Raw genomic sequence first — 24,185 nt, forward strand, 5'->3', positions numbered from 1 at the left:
AGATGAAGTTTGTTGTCTATGTAAATTGCAGCAATAGCGATGGCAATATTGGTGAGATTTTTCCACTGACCAGCTGCAAGTCATTTTTTCAGCTGGTGCTGTTAAGTGTCTGTGAAGCACAGCTGATCAGCTTTTCAGTTCCATCTGGGATTCTTTGTGACAGTATTTCCCTTGCCACACTTAGAGGCTTTACACTGCAAAATTATGGGCTTCTCTGGATCAAAATGAACTTATCATGTTTCAATAACATTTCTCAATGTTTTGTTTGCTTTTTTTATTCTCTCTTCGCCCCAGAAACACATGCTATCCTTTCTGAAGAAACTGCTATATTTGTGCCAGCAGAGCAAATAGACTTGGCAGGCTGTTTGGCAATAATTGATCATATCCAAACAGTAATTGAATTTTGTAGACATAGAAGTAGCTCATACCGTGCTGCCTCTTCTGTGACAATAAGCTTCAAGTCACACTGTTCATATCATTGCTCGCTATCTGTTTCACTCCTCTTGATATGACTCTTTAGTTTCAGTAAGCTTTTAGTGGCCCCTATGCATTATACCATAAAACTTTAATGGATATATTTTCAGATGAGTGCATGGGGATTTATTAGCAATATTTATTATTCAATGGACCAGAACTTCAGCTGTTGGCAATGGCACTAGTTAACAAGTGAATTTTTGTTTACGGCCTGTGACCTGTCCATGACTTTTACTAAAAATACCCATGACTAAAACATACTTATGAGTAAACTTTGATTACTTCACTTCTTTGTCCCGCACAGATAAGCTGTAGCCAAACACTAACTGAGGTTTGGACCCAGTGTTTCTTAATTACTAATAATTTGATTGGCTCAGCATGTGACATTGGAGAAACACAAGTGTATTTTTAGCTATTGTTACAATATTTTCCCTCCCTCTATTTGTATATACTTATAACAATTTTCTGTTTCATATAGGTATGTAAATAATCTTGCATCTTCACAATGTTCACTATAGTATACAAAAATGTATAGCATACACAATGGAGCTTACCAAAGAGAGAGCTATTTTTCTGGGAATGCCCTTGCCTTGACAGATTTAAGTTAGATATACACTTATATAGATGAGTATAGAACAGGGGTAGGCAACCTTGGCACGGAGCTGATTTTCAGCAACACTCACACTGCCTGGGTCCTGGCCACCGGTCCAGGGGCCTCTGCTTTTTAATTTAATTTTAAATGAAGCTTCTTAAACATTTTAAAAACCTTATTTACTTTACATGCAACAATAGTTTAGTTATATATTATAGACTTATAAAAAGAGACCTTCTAAAAACATTAAAATGTATTACTGGCACGCAAAACCTTAAATTAGAATGAATAAATGAAGACTCGGCACACCACTTCTGACAGGTTGCTGACCCCTGGTATAGAAGATGCAGGGAAGTAGTCTCTGCCAATGGCTGATACTCCTGCTTTTCCCACATCAGATTAAAGACCTGATAGATCTCAGCATGGATTCTACAAAATTTTCAAAGGGCCTTCGGCTTCTTAGCATAACCAAGCCATCCCTATGGAGCAACCAATCTAAGTGGTGTTGTGAGCTGTCCTTGATTCTGACTTCAGGGAGATTGCATGGGTATGATTTAGGGCAGAATTTGCCCTACTGTCTTGGTATGTGGTATTGGTACATTAAGGACAGAATTTGCAGACCTAGTTTTAATTTTCTTGAATTGGGGAAGTTATGTTACAACTTTAACATTACCTCAAAATAGACTATTTGCATTTGAAATAGATAAAATGGCTATCGGGCCTTTTTGGTAGATTCCTTAACTCCTCTGAACACATCATTGCTATGCTGTTTTCGTCACCGTTTGGCCTTGTTCTTGGAAATAACAAGGCAAAGGGCAGTGAATAAAGCTGTGGTCTTATTTTGGAAGGTACAGTATGTCAACCTATCTTTCTTTTGGAAGAAAATGACCTAGTTATGTCTGAACATGAGACTGTGATTTCTTTATGATACTGGAGGATTAAAGAGTTCTATTTCTCTTTTTCTTATTATCTTGGGCCTTCAGGGATTCTAAATTGTGGGTGAGAATGAGGTTGACCTGTAAGGCCATTCCATTATCCCTGTCAGGACCAGGAAACCTCTTAGAAACACATGAAAAATATTTATATGCTTGATTCTCCAAGCACCACAGAAGAGGAAAATACTTCAAAACACAGAAAGGCCAATGTGTTTGATGTATGTAATGTAGTATATTTACACAAATAGCTGTAACATTTGGTGCAGAATAACACACAACCAAAAGGTGTTATATTAAGACATATAGGGACGAGTTGGGACCTTGGTAGAAGGGGTATTATGTTTCAGGAAGTCAGGGCCTTTGGAGGTTTTGGTCGCAAGTTGGTGAGCATCATACACCAATTATATGGTCATCTTAATGTACCCTCTCTACACACATGTACATCATATATAATTTGAAAGCATATTATGTCTACTTTAAGATGAGATATAATATGGAGTTTTCAAGTGGTGCTATTACCATAGAAACAGAGATAAACAATGACAACATCAACATATTAAAATGACTCTTTTGAAACATTTGCATTAGTTTATGTTGGTTTAATGACTATGTAGTATTTCAAGACATAAAACTGGATTGCTTTGTGACCTAAAAGCTTCACAACAACAATCTAATGGGTAAAACAAAATCTAACAGTACATTTGTATGGTATCATTGAAATATAATAGCACTAGTGATATTTCTAGTCAGCCTCATTATCATCATCTTGTTCATCATCATGATCTCTGTTGAGAGTGTGTGGGGTTACCACAGATTTCATTGCCTTGACATATACACAGTTCTGCCCAGGGAAGATTGTTCTGACTACTGATACAGCTGATTGCGCAATGGTACAGGCACAAATAAGGTCTTGTAGATGCTCAGATGCTATTGGGCTATTGAAGAATACAGGAGGTAGTTCTTTGTCCACATTTTTCCATTTGTGTTACAATGGTGATCCAATATCTGGTTTACCTACGTGAGAAGACATCCTAATCTTTGTTTGCCAAGATGCTTTTTTGACATGTTCTTCAAAACAGTCCTCACACAGTAGGAGTTTGGCCAGTAACTTGTCCTTTTTGATGGCTAGATTAAGCAATTCAGGTCTCTGTGCATCTCCTTTTCTTTCTCGCTCTAGTCATACAGCACTGCTAACAATTTTCTTGATGCATGCAATTTTCTTATCCTTCATTCTGTCACAATTTGACAAGATCTCTGAAGAGGTAAGCTCCCTTTGTTTGGACAACACTAAACACAGATTTTTCCCAATACCTAATAGGGATGACACAGAGTCACATCCTGTTAATGCCTGTACAGCAGGAAGTAAGTTGCAGAAGTCAGGAGTACATGCATCACTAATTGCATGCACAGGTATGAAGCGACACTTGTCAGTTGCACTGGTAATGGTGCCTGCTTCAATCCACATGTTATCTGTGTGTTCCATTTTAAGAAAGTAGTGAACAGCAAGGACTAAAACATCTGTTTCAGGTGACCTAATTACTATGGTTACTTTGACATTGAGACCTAAAAGCCACACTGACACTTACAGCATGCAGAAACATCCTTATGTCTGCTTCCTCTTGAGTACTGTACAAGTTTTGGGCTTCTTCATCACCTCTACTGATGATGAACTTTGCTATTTCACCATTGGAAAAGCCTGTAGCAAGGAGTGTTTGCACTGGGTGTGCTCCTACACTCAGGTGCATTTTGAACCATATATTCGCAGAGGAATTTTGCAAGTGATTGCTTGTTGGATGCCACCTTTATTTTTTCCATGGAGGCACAGGGCATCTACCAATTACCTGGTATGCCTTGCATCCAAACTTAGATTCTGTCCAGTGTTGTATTTTCCTGCAGTTTTCACAGAATTACTGTTGTCATATTTGCCCAAATGACTTTGATTATAGAATTAGCTTTGTCAAAGGACCTGCCTCAAGTACTCAGCAGCCAATTTACTGAATGTGTGGCATTTGTCTCCAGCCATCGTTTGTATGACAGCCATGGCATCTCTGATGCATACTGTAGTTTCCTTGTTGCCTGTTCCTTGTTGCATGTTTCCTTGTAGTTCATGGATTCTTTCAGCTTTATTCTTTTCAGATTATGCCCTAATTCCTTTAATTGTTCCATCAGCATGGAAGACAGACATAGGCACAGGCCCTATGTGGGTTACTAAGAACAATTGCCACTGAAACATCATCTCTGCATCTTGCTAAGAACAGGGCTCTGTGCAAGACGGTTTCTGGACTGATATAATAGAATCATAGAATATCAGGATTGCAAGGGTCCTCAGGAGGTGATCTAGTCCAACCCCCTGCTTAAAGCAGGACCAATCCCCAACTAAATATATCTGCTGTGATTGTCCCTTCCTTGCCAGACTTAAATTTGGACTTCTTGGCCATGTCAGCAAATGTTTAGATGCCAGGTTTCTTGACTGGGATGAAGAAGCTAAATGTCCCATCAGAATCAAATTCACCAGTCATAAGTTTCTCTATTTGTTCTTCACCAACATCTGCTATTTTCAGTAGAGACTCTTGTACAGCTGATGATACATGCAATCCAGTTGATATGTTTATAAGCACCTCTCAATATGATTAAACGTAAAAATGGGCTTGTCATATTGTTGATGACATGGTTTGTAAGAGGTGTAACACCTATCTACATATTGTTAGACTACTTCTCTGTCCCATGGCTTTTGCATATTCATAATAAGAAGCAGCAAAGAGTCCTGTGGTACCTTATAGACTAACAGATGTATTGGAGCATGAGCTTTTGTGGGTGAATACCCACTTTGTCGGATGCATATTCACCCACGAAAGCTCATGCTCCAATACGACTGTTAGTCTATAAGGTGCCACAGGACTCTTTGCTGCGTTTACAGATCCAGACTAACATGGCCACCCCTCTGATACATAATAAGAAGCTGTGTATTGTTATCTCTAACACTAATACTGACCTGTGTATCAGTGTCACTGAATTAAAAAGGTCTCTTCCAGAACATTTCAGACCAATACTTAGGCAATTACAAATTAAAACCTTCTATCAGGCAGTCTAGATGCTCCATTCGATGTATGAAAGCTTACAAATAGAAAAGCATTACGTTCGGAATTCACATACATTTATATCAACCCACTGTGCAGTATGTGCACGCAGTCTGCAGCTACTTGTACCACCTTCAGTGTGAGACTGAGCTGGTCAAGAAATTTCAATTGAAAATATAGAAACCTATTATATCACTGTGAGACACTTTGACAATTAAGAATGTGCAGTGTGAAAATATTTCATGCTAGCATATTGCCATGTTAGTTTATCACCATTTTTGCCACATGCTAAAAGCTTAATCATTTCTGAAAAAAAAACTCCTCTATGCAAAACCAATACAAATCTTTTAAGACATAGTCATTTTCTAGCTCTGATCAATAAACACCACATTAAGTGTGGAAATGAACTTAAACAGTAAAAACTGTAGTTATAGTCATGTTGCAGTGTTTCTGGAACCATTCAAAAATGACACTTTCTCATTTTTGGGTGCCATTTTGGATACCATTGTTTCACCTCATCTACCAGCTCACAGCACCACTTGACTGCTCCACACCATACCACACTTAAACGTACATAAAATACCAAAGAATCCTGTGGCACCTTATAGACTAACAGACGTTTTGCAGCATGAGCTTTCGTGGGTGAATACCCACTTCGTCGGATGCAAGTAGTGGAAATTTCCAGGGGCAGGTATATATATGCAAGCAAGAAGCAAGCTAGAGACAACGAGGTTAGTTCAATCAGGGAGGATGAGGCCCTGTTCTAGCAGTAGAGGTGTGAAAACCAAGGGAGGAGAAATTGGTTCTGTAGTTGGCAAGCCATTCACAGTCTTTGTTTAATCCTGAGCTGATGGTGTCAAATTTGCAGATGAACTGAAGCTCAGCAGCTCCTCTTTGAAGTCTGGTCCTGAAGTTTTTTTGCTGCAGGATGGCCACCTTAAGATCTGCTATTGTGTGGCCAGGGAGGTTGAAGTGTTCTCCTACAGGTTTTTGTATATTGCCATTCCTAATACCTGATTTGTGTCCATTTATCCTTTTCCATAGAGACTGTCCAGTTTGGCCGATGTACATAGCAGAGGGGCACTGCTGGCATATGATGGCGTATATTACATTGGTGGACGTGCAGCTGAATGAACCGGTGATGGTGTGGCTGATCTGGTTAGGTCCTGTGATGGTGTCGCTGATGTAGATATGTGGGCAGAGTTGGCATTGAGGTTTGTTGCATGGATTGGTTCCTGAGCTAGAGTTACTATGGTGCGGTGTGCAGTTACTGGTGAGAATATGCTTCAGGTTGGCAGGTTGTCTGTGGGCGAGGACTGGCCTGCCACCAAAGGCCTGTGAAAGTGTGGGATCATTGTCCAGGATGGGTTGTAGATCCCTGATGATGCGTTGGAGGGGTTTTAGCTGGGGACTGTATGTGATGGCCAGTGGAGTCCTGTTGTTTTTTTTCTTGGGTTTGTCTTGCAGTAGGAGGCTTCTGGGTACACGTCTGGCTCTGTTGATCTGTTTCCTTATTTCCTTGTGCGGGTATTGTAGTTTTGAGAATGCTTGGTGGAGATTTTGTAGGTGTTGGTCTCTGTCTGAGGGGTTAGAGCAGATGCGGTTGTACCTCAGTGCTTGGCTGTAGACAATGGATCTTGTGGTGTGCCCGGGATGGAAGCTTGAGGCATGAAGATAGGCATAGCGGTCGGTAGGTTTTCGGTATAGGGTGGTGTTAATGTGACCATCACTTATTTGCACCGTGGTGTCTAGAAAGTGGACCTCCTGTGTAGATTGGTCCAGGTTGAGGTTGATGGTGGGGTGGAAGCTGTTGAAATTGTGGTGGAATTTTTCCAGAGTCTCCTTCCCATGGGTCCAGATGATGAAGATGTCATCAATGTAGCGTAGGTAGAGAAGGGGCGTGAGTGGACGGGAGCTGAGGAAGCGTTGTTCCAGGTCGGCTATAAAAATATTGGCATATTGTGGGGCCATGTGGGTGCCCCTAGCGGTGCCACTGATCTGGAGATATATATTGTCATCAAATTTGAAATAGTTGTGTGTGAGGATAAAGGCACAGAGCTCAGCAGCCTTTAGTTGTCAGCATCAGATGGGTTTCCAGAAATTAATGGAAATGCTTTTCAGATGCAGATAGATAATAAGGGTATCAGCTTTCTTTGTGTCGCTTACCTGGATGCTATATTATTATATCTATATGTGTGCATGTTTTTGTGAAGGCACACACCAGTATGTTTACATAACAGCAACTCTTAAATCAATGAATTACTGCTTTCATTTCTCTTTTTCCACTTAATTGGCAGAATTAGAAGCCTGCTTAAATGTTCACAGCATAAAAAGCACAACCAAGTTTGCAAAGGAGGATTTATTTTAATACTAGATGTTGGCTTTTGGATTGCCTCTGACAGCCGAAGCAATATAATATGACATTAGCTTGCTGCATCCATCTGTATATACTACATATTCATTAATTTATTTTTGACTGGTTTGATTTTGAATAATCCATTTGTTTCTGGAAGATAGTCTACTGCATTGTAGTAGGGCTTTTCTTTGGAGGAGGGTTGACTTGATAAGAAAATTATGGTAACTTATTCTATATGTAAGTGTTCTGGGTTTTGAACAGAGATTAGCATACTCTGATCCATGGACTAATGATGGTCTGTGTAGAGTTGAGTGGTCATATGATGCTGACTCCTCCTGGTTTCTGCTCCTTCTCCATGACTCTAAGCTATTCACAGAAAACAAGAGTCTTGTAAAAACAGCCATAAACAAGGACTACCCCAGGGGTGGCCAAACTGTGGCTCGTAAGCCACATGCAACTCTTTTACCATTGAAGTGCGGCTCGTGTAGCCGCTTAAACACCCCTATTCTCCATCTACTCAGACTGAGGTGGTGGGGGGGAAGCTCAGGACTTCTGCCTTGCAGTTGGGTGGTGCAGTAGGGGTTTCTGCCCAGTGGGGAAGGGGGTCTTGGGGCTTCAGCCCTGTGGGGAGCACCTGCCAGAGCTCAGGGCCCAACCCCTGCTCCAGGCAGGTGCGTCCCAGCTCTCGAACTTCTGAAGATTGTCGTATTTGGCCCAGAGGGCCAGCATATTTGGTCACCCCTGGACTACCCAGATTGGTATATTCCCTAAAATGTCACAGAAATAAACTAATTAGTTTAAATAGTCAGGGATGCAATCCCATGCTCTGGATGTCCCTAAGCCTCTGCCGGCTAGATGCTGGGAGTGAATGACAAGGGATGGATCACTCAGTAATTACCCTCTTCTCATCATTCCCTCTGAAGCACCTGGAATTGGCCACTGTTGGATACTGGGCTAGATGGACCATTGGTCTGACCCAGTATTGCCGTTCTGATATTATGTGTGACTGCTACATAGACAAAGGAAGGAAATGGAGCTATTCTTAGTATCTGGAGCCACCTGAGGGACTGAACCTCCAAGCCACGAGGAGAAGCCGAGAAATATCTATGGGAAGAAAGAATGAGACATTAGGCAGCACGCCAAAGGGAGCAGGAGAGAAAGGAACTAAATGACAAAAGTATGTTCAGGGAATGAGAAGGAAAAAGGGACAGGGTAGCAAAACTATACGTACAGGGTAGCACATAAAAATACATAAGGACTGTCCTAATATTGCTTTCCCATATAAGCAAATGCTGTAGTTGCACTAGGCATGTTATGCAATTCTGAATGGAAGGAGAAATATAATACAATATTAGTTTGCTGCATCCAGTCTTAATATAGTGTGGGCCCCTGTGAGAAATGAGTTTGATGTCTCCATAGAGCTTCTTTCCACTTTGCACTCCTAGAGCCCAATTCTCTTTCTTGATATATGAAGAAAGCTGTTCTTAACTCAAATTCTGGCCTACCATAGCCACCAGAGACTGCTGTGGTAGCCTAAAATATTGCCTCTGGGCTTCACGTTCGCTTCCAAAACTAGTGTCCTTCTTCATCATCTCTGTGTTCTCTGCCTTGAGTATGCAGAACCACAGGGGGGGAAAAACAGTTGCTGGCCTGGGTGAAAAGATGAATGGGAGCTGGACTAGGGGCATTGGGCAGCAGAGATAGCTTCAATCCATCCCTATCTCCACCCTGGTGAACAAACTACATGAATAATCCATAATGGGATTAGGAGTAGATAAAATAAATCTTCCCAGAGGTCTATGTCACACCCACCCCACCTCCACACTGCAGGGGTAGATCAGAGAGCCCAGTGTACATACAGGCAGGAGGGGAGGCAGTCCAGAGTCCAAAGGGAAGGAATGCCAGTGTCCACAGGGACAAGGACCATTAGGGCCTAGGGGCAGTCAGGAAGGAGATCTGGGGCCAAGCTCACTAAAGCAAGGGGACGATGTTATAAGAGAACAGTGCACAGAGGAAAGGCAGAGCTAAGGAACAGCAGGGAACTTTGTATGGTGGGAGATAAAGGTCAGGGTGGGATCTGGTCATTGGGTCTAAAGTTCCTGTGAGATGTTTAAAATCATGTTTCATGTTTCAATAATTGTTTTTTTGGGGGGAAATAAATCTGACTCTGGCCCAGACTTAGTGAGGGATTTTACAAGCATGAAAACCCATAATGATGTGGTCCCAAATTAAAGGCATCACAGAAAATTGTTATGTATGCAACTGATTTTAAATCTTTATAAATTAAAAAGGTCTGCCCAGAGGAATATCTCCTGGTACCATCATGTTGCAAATTAATGAAATACTGAGAGAAAGGGCTTTCTCATAGTACTTCTATTGAAATAGTTCAGCAAGTGGCAGATGGCAACACCCAATAGACTGCAGTCCTGGAAGTCTTGAAGGACTTAATTATGGTGCCTTGTTAGAGAAATTGAAGCTTGAAAAAGGCTGTACGTTTTGTTTTCATTGCAGTGTATGTCAGAGATTGCCCTTTAATTCCCTCTTCCCACTCTTATTCTAAAAAGCCTTACATATGATATTTAATGATTTAATATGCATTTTAAACTACTTTACTCATCCCTTTTCTGTTCAGAAATAAAAATTCTGCAAGAACTTACTTTCAAAAAAATTTAAAAAAATCAAAGATTTGTTTCAAAGTTTCAATAGGTGCTTATGGTAGGGTAAACAGCTCCTGAGGGATGAAGATTAAAGGTGTTTTGAGCCCATAGCCTTCTCATTCTTTGGTGCATTCTGTAAATGTGTCTCTCTCACAACCTGAGCTTTAAGGAAGTCAGAGGCCTTTAAGTTTGGTAGACATGGACATTGGGATAATCTGCCAATCAAAACAAAATGAGAAAATCATCAGGCTTGGTCTTAGTGCAATGACTAAAGCTGCAAACCTTGCTGGTATCTGTTTACTATGTGGAACTCCTCAGTCTAGGCCTGTTATATCCTTGGGGGCAGCCGGTTTAGGAAGAAATCACTTGAGGCCAGACAGTAGACAGCTAACAAAACCACCATTTTATTTACAGACTCAGAGAACTCACTCAGCCGGCTGAAGCTGGCTGAGCTAACCCATAATAATCTAACTCAGTTGCCATAGCAACAAAAACCATGACAACCAAATACACAACAAGGCCTATGCTGATCTCTGAAAATATTTGTATCTGTTTTAGTTTGAGAGTTTGCAGCCTCTGAGTTTGTTTGAATTTCAGACTGAAAAACCATAAAAATGAAAGGATCTGATTTACACCCTTGAAAACAATAATTTTTCCACTTCAATGGAAGCAAGATCAGTTCCCTAGTGCACATTAACTTACTACTTGTTGAAACTGTGTCAAGGGGCCTTACTGTAAATAAGAATCACATCCAGTGACCTCCACAAGTATGTGCTAGAAAAAAGAATCTTCATTGTAAAATGGAAAACTCTAAGGGGCCTACAAGAGGGGAAGACACAGAAGGAGACACACACATAGGCATATGTTGACTTCTTAAAGGCTACTACCTTGTGCCTATGCAAAACAAGTCTGGAAATCTAAAATCTACCCATAAAAGACTAAACTAAATACTTCTGAACATCCAGGAAATGGGGGATCAAGCTGGTTCAGCATAGTCTTTTTTTAAGTGGTTCAATTATCCCCAACAATTAATCAAAGAAATTCCTTGAACATTCATATGAGAGCAGTTTTCAAGGCTGCTGATCTCTCAAGAATACTCACATGCAGCTTTCTGCAGTAATTGGGTAGATAAAATTATATTTTGTATAAACATACAAGGCTGTATTCTGCTCTCAGAGTTTGTCTACACTGGAAAATTACATTGAGTATATTACATATAGTGTTTAACTAACATGACAAACACTCAGGCCAGCTCCTCACCTGGTGTTAATTGGCATATTTCCACTGAAGTCAATAGCATTAAACTAATTTACAGCTGAAGATCTGCAGCTCAGAATTTACAGGGACTGTTGTCTTTAACATCATGTCAAAGGTTAGTTGCGGTTAACCCTATGGTGGACCTTCACGTCAAATGGGACCAATTGACACGATGTTACATTAAGCAATCAATTTCTATACTGGGAACTAAGTCATGTTTAACATCATGCTAACAACCATATGTTCTGACATGATGTAACTTTCCACCATAGAAAAGCCCACGCAAGTGTAAATCCTAAAGGTATGCATCTATTGAAGACAATGAAGTTATTCCAGATTCAACATTGTGGAGCACAGCAAAATCTGTCTCATTTTGTTTTCACTCTGATCTTGCAGAAAATCTCTGTGTGTGTGTTTTTGTCCCAACTGCCTGTAAATAGGAGCCACACGACTTATTTCTAAGCAGTTAATATGGACCTATAGAGCTCTCCACAGGCTGGGCCTCTGTTACCCTGCTGAGGGCCATACACTTTATGACCTGCCTCACCCTTCTTTAGTTCTGTGGGGAATCTGGATCTCTCCTCTGTCTATTTATCCAGTGAAAAGCTAAAACTCTTCCTTGTTATCTGATAGGAATATTTGCTTGTCCAGTGAGTTTTAGAACTCAGAAGAAGACTTTCTTGTTTGCACAGGCTTCCAATTTGAAATTCTTGGCTGATTTGCTAGCAGAGCTCCATTTTTCCTCATTTTATTTAAAACAACATTAAATGCTTTCATAAAAGTCACTTTGGAAGTGTTTTTGCTTTTCCTTGTCTACTGCAAAATGATTAGTCAGCTGAGCTGCTGCTGACTCTGATAAGTAATGGGTATTGCTTATGTACTGACAATTTTGTGCTGCCAATATTTAACAAGAATATCCCTCAAAAATGTTTTTCATTTGGTGATATATAACCAGCATTAAATGCTCTTCTCCTTTCAAAAATTCCATCAGTTCCATATTCTGCCTGATCTACTCTCCAGCAATGCTTCTACCATTAGCCCATGACCCAGTCTAACTTGGCCAGCATGCCTTCTCCTTCAGAACACAGCACAAAAGCTCTTCTATGTGTCTTCCACTACTTAGCAGGATACCTGTTCCTCCCAGAAGCAGTGATGGGCCAGATTGGTGTCCTGGAATGACAGCAGGTAAGACATCCAGTTGCCTCTGGTTATATGATGGGTGGTTATATGAGTGGGGAATGGGTCTCCTTTGGTGATGGAGTCCCTGCAATAGTGGATGCATCCACTGCACTGAAGCCTGAGTGAGTAGGAGCTGGCTCCGTCCCATCCTCCTAGACAACTGACCTTTGTAACAAGAGCCACACATTTTTGCATTTTGGGGAGAGCCATGAGAATTTCATAGAATCATAGAATATTAGGGTTGGAAGAGACCTCAGGAGGTCATCTAGTCCAATCTCGTGCTCAAAGCAGGACCAACACCAACTAAATCATCCCAGCCAAGGCTTTGTCAAGCCGGGCCTTAAAAACCTCTAAGGATGGAGATTCCACCACCTCCCTAGGTAACCCATTCCAGTGCTTCACCACCCTCCTCGTGAAATAGTGTTTCCTAATATCCAACCTAGACCTCCCCCACTGCAACTTGAGACCATGGCTTCTTGTTCTGTCATCTGCCACCACTGAGAACAGCCAAGATCCATCCTCTTTGGAACCCCCCCTCAGGTAGTTGAAGGCTCCTATCAATCTCCCCCCGACCACTCTTCTCTTTTGCAGATTAAACACACCCAGTTCCCTCAGCCTCTCCTCATAAGTCAAGTGCCCCAGCCCCCTGATAATTTTTGTGGTCCTCTGCTGGACTCCCTCCAATTTGTCCACATCACTCTGTAGTGGGGGGACCAAAACTGGACGCAATACTCCAGGTGTGGCCTCACCAGTGCCGAATAGAAGGGAATAATCACTTCCCTTGATCTGCTGGCAATGCTCCTACTAATACCTCCCAATATGCCATTGGCCTTCTTGGCAACAAGGGCACACTGTTGACTCATATCCAGCTTCTCATCCACTGTAATCCCCAGGTCCTTTTCTGCAGAACTGCCGGTTAGCCAGTCGGTCCCCAGCCTGTAGCAGTGCATGGGATTCTTCCATCCTAAGTGCAAGGACTCTGCACTTTTCCTTGTTGAACCTCATCAGATTTCTTTTGGCCCAATCCTCCAATTTGTCCAGGTCACTCTGGACCCTAACCCTACCCTCCAGTGTATCTCCCTTTCCGCCCCAGTTTAGTCTCATCTGTGAACTTGATGAGGGTGCAATTAATCCCATCATCCAGATCATTAATAAAGATGTTGAACAAAATCAGTCCCAGGACTGTCTCCTGGGGCACTCCACTTGATACTGGCTGTCAACTAAACATTGAGCCATTGATCACTACCCATTGAGCTCTACAATCTAGCCTGCTTTCTATCCACCAATTTGTTTTGTTACCCACTCCAAGTCTCTCAAGCATTATCAGATCTCATCTTCCATGTTCATACAACTTTGGACAGGGATTTGGGAAGGATTAGCAAGATGATATTTTGGGTACCACTCCAAACTCACCTGGCCCATTTACATCAAAAGTGTGTGAGAAGGGACCTTTTGGTCACTCTCCTCATACTCTTGCTGCAGAAATAGAGCCTGTCTGATCATTCCACTTAATCCTAGTGGATGATTTACATAAATTTTCATTTTCAAGACTATCTTCGCAAGGGAAGGGACTGCAGACTTACTTTCTCTAAAAGAATATGAAAGACAAGGTTTGTTCATCATAGGATCCAGGGGCTGACTGTGTTCACAGAGGCAGACATGAGTCTCATATAGTTCATCACTGGTGGGTGGTATTCTTTCCTTTTTATAGCCCAAACAGTGAAATAGATTCACTCTCTTATTTATAGCAGGACAATATCTAAGGCTAAGACTACCAGGTCACTGGAGGATACAGTGTTCAACATAATCAAGGAATTATTATAACAGTGTTTGATAAGAACTGCTGGGAAGCTGCCAACAAAAGTGCTGAAAGGTTTAAGTTTCCTTTTCATTAAAATTATTGCATTAACTCAGACATCACGCAAAAAATACTTTGCAAAATGGAAAAGTTACTAGTAATTCTAAAGAAGTAGCAAAATAATCTGCTCTCTTGCTCAGTCCCTCTGCAAAACTAGCCTGTAAAGCCACGTCAAACTCCTTCCTTTTTTGACACATTTGTTCATTAACTTAACAGAAAAGAGGGCAGGTTTCTAGGGTGAAATGAGCTGGGACCTTAAAGCTAAAACCATTGAATGTCTAGTGAACCACTAACTGCTTCATATAATCATTTTGTTTACCTGTACTGTTTAATTACCAGCTTCTTATCAAAGGGCTGCCTGGACTATGCACCTAGCTGCTTGCAAGAAGTGTTCCTTTAATTCCTAAGCACAGAAATACTTTAAGGCTAAGATATTCAAAGGCGCCTAAGGGAGTTGGACACCCAACTCACATTAAAATCTAAACATAAATAATGTAGTTTTCTGTGTAGGAACGTAGAATAGTCCTGTTATTATTATTCAGTATGTGTGTTGTGGTAGAAGCCACATCCTATTAAGCTAGGCACTGTGCGCGCGCGTACACACACACACACACACACACACACACACACACACACACCACCAAAAAGACCATCCTTACCCCCAAAATACTTCCATTCTAACTATGATAAAAGCCAACAGGTGGATATAGAAACAGCTGGGGAAGGGTGAGAGAACAGTGACAAACAGATTCTGACTGGTGTGACGGCACTTGGGAGGGGGCAAGGAGCCTTTCTTCTTTGAGAAACACATGCAAGGGTCTGTAACAGTCACCACCCATAGGGACTGCACTCTCCATGGAAACACCTAGCACACTGACCAATGGCACAGGCCCAGGGCATGGTGTTCAGTCATCACTGTAGGCCCAAGATGCTTGAAAGAGATTGACTGTATTCAGTGATGTAGTTATGCAACTGTGTCTGCATATCAGAACATGGGATTTTGCACTGCTCTTCCCTGGACTTCCTGTCTGGGAAACTAAACAAATTACACATATGGTTCCCAATACCACATCTTCCTTTCCCTGCCAAAATTTAATAACAATATGTAACAAACATTTATTGTAAGTGCTTATAACCAGACTACTCACTACACTTACTAACAATGTTAAATTACTCCCTGAGGTACGCTGTACTGTTGCTTGGACTTGTGGGTTTCCCTTGAAATATCAATATTACCATGATCAGGTGGTAAATCCATTTTTTTCTGGATTTATGTCTTGGGACAGAAGTGTGAACCATTTTTCAAATGGCACCTGCCAGAACCCTGCTGGTGCATCCAGTGTAGAAAAATGTTTGGCATCTGTCATCTTCCTCAAAATTTCTCCCTTGTCAGAAGTGAAAAGTGTTCCCTTTTTACATATTTATTTAATGTTGGGGAAAGGGTGGTCTATAGATAAGTGACGGGCTCTATCATTTTTTTTCTACCATGACCAATGAGGGTACCTATTCTGTTAGTTATTTTACTCACTCTATGATTCCCAGAGCAATAAGCCAACCCAACTCATTGGGGAACTTTTCTAGGGTGTGTGAATTGTGGGGCAATTGGGCTCTGTCATCTTTGTTCTGCACTCTGTTGAGAGTTAACCGCTCCCTTGGAAGATGTCCTCAAACCTCTCCTCAATTGTTTTGGTCCCTTGCCTTGCCAATGAGCGCACCCTCTTGAGGAGACCAAGGACATGACATACTTTTAATCCAATAGTGAGTACTCTTTTCTCTGGTACAACTACAAATATTTACTCATGCATTTAATTTGTTCCTCCTTTAGTGGGGATAAACTCACCCCTGTAAGCCTTGTGTTTTACCTGTTTACCTTTCACTGCGTAGGGTTTTTCTTTTAGTGTTAACAACAGTATTTCTGGCAAGACTTTGGCTTGTGCCCCTATGCACAACTTAAAATTAATAAATGTCCCATTCGCTTTCAGGTTGACAGTCCATTTATCTTCTGCTCCAGTCATATCCATTGTGTCTATGAAGAATTCTTCTGAGCTACTGGTTTTGTTATTGTTCTCTTTGACTATGCTGTGCACACTGCTGGTGCCTGCAAACTCTTGCAAAATGATGTAATCCACTCAATTTCTTGCTTCTTTTCCCCATATTCTCGGAATTCACCTGGCTTGTGCTGCACTTGTACAGCTTGAGTCTGACTTTGAGTTCTGTGTCCCTTTCTGCCTCAGATTTCATTTCTTGTGGTATTATGGACAGATTCTCAATTGTGTCTACAATGTCCACCCTCCATAACCTTCCTACTGGACTGGGTGACTTCTGTTACTTGGCAAATTCTAATTGCTTTATGAAGGGTTAATTCTGGATCTTCCAGTAGTCTCAGAATTTTTTGTTCTAGACTGAAGTTACATCCTGATCTTTTATCACGGACTCTTAAGCTCCCATAATTGTGAAACTGGCTCTATGGTCTTAGATTAGTCACAAACTTTTCTACGGTTTCACTTTCATTTTGGAGCCTCAGGTTAAAATAATTTTTCTGATGTGTTTCATTTTTACATGGGATGCAATACTCAAATTTCTATCATATAGTTTTATAGTTATCTTCCGGTGCCTGAGTTAACTGAAAGCTGTTAAACATGTCAGGTGCATCAAAACCTACTGTTGTCAGAAATAAGGCTATATTCCTTTTTCCTGGCACTCATTGCTTGCAGAGAGTGAGTGAAATGCTGTTTAAAACTCTTCAGTTATCGTCCATATTTCTGGAGACGTTTGGCTCTGGTGGAGCTTTTAGCTGCTCCATTCTTCCACTCAGGTTATTTTCTTTAAATTTCTATTTACCCCTGGTCCCACGTGGTGTTCAGTGATCACTATAGTCACAAGGTTCTTAAAAGCAATCATCTTTATTCAGTGTAGTTCTCTAACTGCCTCTGCATAGCAGAACATGGGCTTCTGCAGCACCCTGCCCCCCAGACCTCCCATCTGGGATACTAAACGGCTTAAAGAAACAGTAATACAACATAGTGAACCATGGATGATGGCACAGCTTATTTTCTCCCTATACAGCAGGCGACTCAGTGGGAGACCAGACCTCCCCTAGGATTTTGCCTGTCCATGGAGCCATGTGGCTCTACACAGCCCCAGCATAGACTTGGCCTGTACATTAAAGACAAAAGTGGGGCCAGGAGGCTTAAATCATTAGTAGTTAAAAATCTTATACTCAACTCAGAAATAGTCTTGTGATCTCTAAGGGCTTGTCTAAACAAACAGTTTGTGCACGGGAAGCTGGGGTGTAAATCTACAGTTAGGGATCTTTTAGAGTGCGGCATCAGGGACCACACGGACAGGTAGTACATTCTGGAATGCTGTAACTGCACACCCCAGCGAGCTGCACAATAACTGTTTGTCTAGATGGGCCCTTAGATAAGTAACAGAATATATTTTGAATGACGCCTAGATCAATAATTATGTATCTATTACATTTTATAGAAGATAATACCAAGTACCCATCTCAAGGGAGAGGAGGGCTGGCAGAAAAGGAATTGTGAGAAAAAGGGTTGGGATAGGAGCGGAGCAAACAAGCAACCAGCAGAAAGCAAATAATACATGAAGTCGCAATTGCAAAAGGCAGGCTGCTGTTTTCTCTTGACATTGTGGAGCAGAGGACCCTGTCTGGGCCTCTGTTTTTTCCATGTGGCTGTTGCTAGTCACAGCTATTGCTAGGCACTTCCTCTTGCTTCTTAGAACTGGCTTCACCTCACGAGACCCTGCTTTGTTTCTCCCACCCCATGTGGCTAGTGTAAAGGATGCGGGGGAGTTTTTATTTCTTTGTATACTACTACCTTTTTAAACTAAACCTTGTTTTTCTATTCAGAGTCATTTTACTGTAGAAGGGATTTCTACACTATGAAGGATAAAGTTTTGTATTTTAATCTAGAAGTTAAGATCATAAAAGAATAATGGTTTAATAAGGTTATATATTTCTTGGAGTTTAGAAGCTAGATATCATTAAAAAAAAGGAAACCTTACCAGACTTTGTGAAGTGTTGCTGCTTTCCTGAAATACTGTTCTCTAAAAGTAAAGTCTTTGTTTTTCAACTAAAAACAATTGCATCGTGTTACCTTTAATAGAAAAGGTGTTTACAGTCCCGAGTATATAATGTACAGTTAATTTTGTAATTGTTAGAAAAGCACCCATGAAAGATTAGCATTTCCAAATCAACATGGATAAAATTGTGTGATGTAGCAGCAATTTATACTCTTTAATAAGTACATTGTTCTGCTACAAGAGATTATTGTATTCACTGACAGCCAATTTTCTAATGATGAATTGTCTAAAACCCTTCTCTCTGATATTTTTAGTAAGCAGTTAAATAAGTGGTAAGCTAATTTTTATGTTTTCCTTTACATATCAAAGCCCTGTTTTAATTATGTTTCATACCAATTTTATTGATAAACATCTGAATATAAGAGGCAGTAGTCTTGTTATAGAGAAAAGCACAGGATTTTTAGTTTACTAACTTGTACATTGTTATTGAGACCTGTTTCTCTTTAATCTTCCTTTATTCTTTTATGGGGCCTGATCCAAAACTCAGTGAAGTCAATGGGAAGCTTTCTATTGATTCTTATAGACATTCAATCAGGCCCTGAAGCCAGATCTTTTTCTTTTCTACACTTTTCTTTCTTTACTTTAACTTTTAAAATCCTCCTTCCCGAAGCATTTGGCTGTCATTGTTATGTCAGAGAACATGGACAAATGATTTCTTTCAGAACAAATCCTGATGATAGTTTGTGCATTTACCAGTGGAAAGCTGCCAGGCTCTGCTCCTACAGATGTTCCCTGCATACTAAACCGCCTTACAGTTATTAGGAATTCTGAAAGTAAAAGAACTGCAGCCTGTATGTAACTCCACTTCTCACAGGCTTGCCCCACTGATCTGGAGAAACTAGAAATATAAAGGGGAAACTTAAGTTTTCTTTTAAAAGAAAAGAGAGTTTCTAGCCATTTCCTCCGAAAATACACTAACCTAGAAAATATAATCCACTTCTGTGCCCTTACTTTAATATAAGGCTTGGTCTACACTACAAACTTTTGTCAGTATAACTATGTTGCTCAGGGATGTGGAAAATCCATACCCCGAGTGCTGAAGTTATACTGACCTAACCGTTGGTGTAGACAGCACTATGTCAATGGGAGGGCTTCTCCTGTAAGCATAGCTACCGCCTCTTGGGGAGGTAGATTAACTACACCAGCGGGAGAAGCTTTCCCATCCGCATAGGTAGAATCTGCACTAAGCAGTACAGTAGCACAGCTGCATCTATGCATCTTCACTGCTGCTGTGTGGCAAGTGTAGACAAGCCCTAAAATTAGTCAGTTATGTATCAGGCTCATAACTGGGGGGAGGGAGAGCTCCGTGATTTGAGCATTGGCCTACTAAACCCAGGGTTGTAAACTCAATCCTTGAGGGATTAGGAATCTGGGGCAAAATCAGTACTTGGTCCTGCTAGTGAAGGCAGGGGGCTGGACTCAATGACCCTTCAGGGTCCCTTCCAGTTCTATGAGATAGGTATATCACCATATATTATTTTATTATTATTACTAAAGAATCATCTCTCTAATCCTCCCCCAAATCCTTAGGCTAGCCTGGTGCCTATTGGTGTGATTGTCATGGACAAGAGAAGGCAAAACATTGAACAGCAATTTTGTGGTCCTCTGAAAAATGCTACAACTGCCTTGGCCACAGACCAAGACTTTCGAAAAAGAAAGTGATTGGATTCCGTTAATCCAAGACAAGAATCCCAGGACATACTAATCCTGACTAGCATTTGGAAAGTTCTAATTATATAGAAAAATGAATAATGGAGTTTAGGATTCCTTTTGATTAAGTAAAACAAGAGATTAATGAATAAAAAACACCAGTATAGAAAACTGAATTGGCTAGATATATGAATAAAGGTCAACTATTAGCATAACAATGCAAAATTAGCCCTCAAAGGTGTGTGCATGCTGAGTAGTGTTATGTAGTATGTTACTCATAGACATTATATCATAGTATTGGCTACATTTTCAAAAGGTAGTGGGCATAGGTATGTGCACAAAATTGCAGTAAGTGTGAGTGTGAATAATAATGTATGTAATGTCACTACATATTCCTAGTGTGCAAAGCACCATGATAACTAGACAGAAATGCAAGAATTGAAATATCAACTTTATCTTGGAAGGACAATATTCTCTGCTTTGCCTCAAGTGTGTTGTATTTCTTTTTTAGTTCTTGAAAGGAGTATTCATAGGTTAAAAGTCTCCGCTCACAAATGTATCTTGAAAAGGGTGCAAAATATGGTTCTATTTTAATCTTCTGGACAAGGGAGTTCCATAGCTGAGCACTGTCTCCAAGAACAATTTGTCTGCAGCTCCCATGGGCTTTGACTGTTGTTCTACTCACTGCATCATCCATGATTAAGGCTACATTTATGTCACAGAGGTCATGGAAGTCATGGATTATGTGACTTCCAAAGACTTCAGTGATATTCTCTGCTTTAGCCCAGGGGCTGCGGGACTCTGGAGCTGGCAGCAAGCAGGGCCCTGGCAGGGTCCAGCAACAAGTGACAGCAGCGACAGGCGACAAGGGGGGCCCTCTGCAAGGTTCAAGCCACAGGTGACAGACTCCTGAGGGGGTCCTTCTAAGGGTCCCAGCAATGGGCGACAGCCTTGTGAGTGGGGTAGGGGGATGCCTTGGGCAAGCGGCTGGGGGTGTCCCATTTTCTCTTTGGGAAATATGGTCACCCTGCAGCTTCCAGCCGCCATGTACGGAGGGCCCCCCCCCCATGCAGACAGGTCACAGCGTCTGTGAATTTTTGTTTATTGCCCATGACCTGTCCATGACTTTTACTAAAAATAACCATGACAAAATCTTAGTCTTATCCATGATTATTGTAATATTTTTGAAGTCGTTCTGAGGGAGTGTTGTATTAATTTAGGTGGAATATATGGCCCAAAGGTGTTAACATAACACAATCATTGTCCAGCATTAAACAATGTTAAACAAGATTCAAAGTTTGGTACATGGAGATATCAGCCTGCTTAGTATGATGGTAAACACGCTATTAACACTTTAAACCTTTTATTAAAAATTCAGAAAGAAAAGAAAACCAGTTAACGCATTTGGAATGTAAAGTATTAAATAAGGCTTTTATTTTAACAGCATCCTTTTTCCTGTTCCCTTTCCCTTTAGCTGGAGAGCGTTTTTAGAAGGGAAAAAAAAAACCTTGTTTCACAGTCTCTCAGATGATATTTAAAATGTTAATAACTGTCCTGTTGGGGAAGAAGTTGGTAGATGTGGGCTGGAGTTGGTATTGCTGTTGTTTTTAAAGTCCAATCCTGTTTCTAAAACAAACACACACACAAGGGGAGAGAAAAGAACAGCAAAGGTAGAAAATGCAGCTTCTGTCTCTAGTGCTGACTTTCACTTGCAACCTCATTGCTGGAGAAATACAGGCATGGCGTACAGTCTTATCAGTCACTCAGAGACCTGACAGACTTGTACCAGCCTTGGGCTGCTTAGGGCATTGCTATTAGTTGCCTCTTCAGGGTCACAGGCTTACAGACGTGTTGCATATTATATAGGCTTGGTTGGCTAAGCCGGATTCTTATTAGACAGAAGGAAAAGAGGAGAGAAATAGGAACGCGAAGAAATAAGATGAGGAAGGAAAAGAACACACGAGAGAGAGGAAAAAGATAATGTCTCACATTCCAGGTGGTGTATGTGATTCAACCAGAGCTGATGGAGGTGCTCATGTCATCCAGGTCTCTTTCTCTGGTCTGATCTGGTCAGGTCAGGCGATCTCTCAGGAGAAGAGTGACAAAGGCCCAGAGTTGTGTTTTCTAAACACCAGGAGATGGTGGGGGTAGCAGCTATGAGGATGAAGCTCACTCCAGTAGCAATTTTTCCCCAAAGTCTCATTCTTTAAGGACTACAAAAGGGAGTGATGGGTGGAATAGCCCATCCTCTCATTATTTTGCCTGCCAGTTAGGCCTAATTTCCAACATCACAATTTTGGTTCACTTATTTTTGGTCTCAAGCTGTTCTTGTTTACCAGGCATGAGGTTAAAATATATCAGTAGGCCTCTTTGTTTGCATTAATTCAGTCTCTGTTGTCCTCTCACACATTTTCCTAGCAACATTTGTTATAATAGGTTATTGTGACCTTTTATACACTTTCAATCATATTGTACAGTTGAGCTCACAATTAGTGTGCATTTACAAGTCCAATGATCCCAACAGAGAAATGGTCCTTCAGGTAATTGGTTTCTTTTCCATTGAGAGCTTTGAAGTAGGGACTAGGCCCTGGACTTGGATCTAGTGCTGAATGGGGAGCCATTTAAGTGTGCAGAAACCACTGTGCAGTGATACATTCTTACTGGTCTGTTGGATCATATTGTAGTTTCTGAATGTCTTTCATGGACAGTCCTAGATTGAGAATATTGCAGTAGTCCTGCCTTCATTCAAAGATTGTGAACTATTATACACATGTTAATTCATTAATCCTCACAACACTTCTTCAAGGTCCTATGCTCTGGCAAAGTATTATTATATAGCTTTACAGTTAGATAAGCTGAGGCAAAGAGAACAAGATCTCATAGAAAGTCAGTGACAGGGCCAGGAACAGAAGTCAGGAAGCCAGACTTTTAGTCCCGCCTCACTAACCACTAAATAATAATAGCTAATTAGTCACCTTTTATCACTGCCCTGAAACAATTATTCTCCTTCTCTAGAATAATTATCTTATGGTCCCTCACCTCAAAGTGATAGAAATAGAAGCCCAAGAAAGCACACACAGAACTTTTAAACACTTATGAGGCCATAAAAAGCATTATTTTTGCATTTTATGTTATGCTTTTATTTTTTATATTGTTGTATAATAAAAAGGACTGATGTTTATAGGGCTAAAATATATAAATAGCTTTTGCACTTATCAAATGTTTCAGCTTTATTTCAACTTTTAATCACCCACAAATGCTAGGCATTTGCTTCTGTCATGATTTTTATTCCTTAAATACATCCCCAAGCTCAGGGCTCAGTTAACAACACCCACAATCGTCTCTGGATGAGATTTGTGGTTACACATTGTTTGAGGGCTTTGGTTTAATGTTAAGTGATATACTGTAGTGAGATATGTCTACTCTTAATGCAATAGAACAAGAATGGAGCAGTTACTTTAGTCATATCTGCCATATGGTTAATAAATAAGAAACAGTGGAACGGACATGCAGATTAAGGTATTTGGGGTCTAAGGACATTACTCTTTTACAGTCTCCAAAACCAACTAAAAGCGAGCAAAGGAAAATAAGGTTAATTTCCACTTAAGATTGGATTTATGGATTAAAAGATGTGCCTTAAACATAGGTCTTGTATAGTTAAAAGGTTTCATGGCTCCTCGTTATATGGACGTCCAATTTTTCTTCAATCTTGTGTTATTTATTATGTGCCTGAGCCAAAGCCCATTGAAGTCAATGGGAGCCTTTCCACTCACTTTAATAGGTTTGGAGTCAGGCCTTAAATGACAAAAATTATAAACACCATATAGATTAAAAGAGAAATCTAAATCTTTGTTCTAGCCACTGAGATAGGCCTGTGGTAAGGGTGAAAGGCAGAAGTGTTTATATAAGGGTATGTCTACACTGCAGTGGGGAGAATACTTCCCCGCTTGGGTAAACAGAAATGTGCTAACTCTGCTTGAGTCAGCGGGTTAAAAATAGCAGCTTAGCCAGGGATAGCATAACCAGTGGCTCAGGGTAGCTGC

Source organism: Mauremys mutica, chromosome 1 (assembly GCF_020497125.1).
Source record: "Mauremys mutica isolate MM-2020 ecotype Southern chromosome 1, ASM2049712v1, whole genome shotgun sequence".
Lineage (NCBI taxonomy): Eukaryota > Metazoa > Chordata > Testudines > Geoemydidae > Mauremys > Mauremys mutica.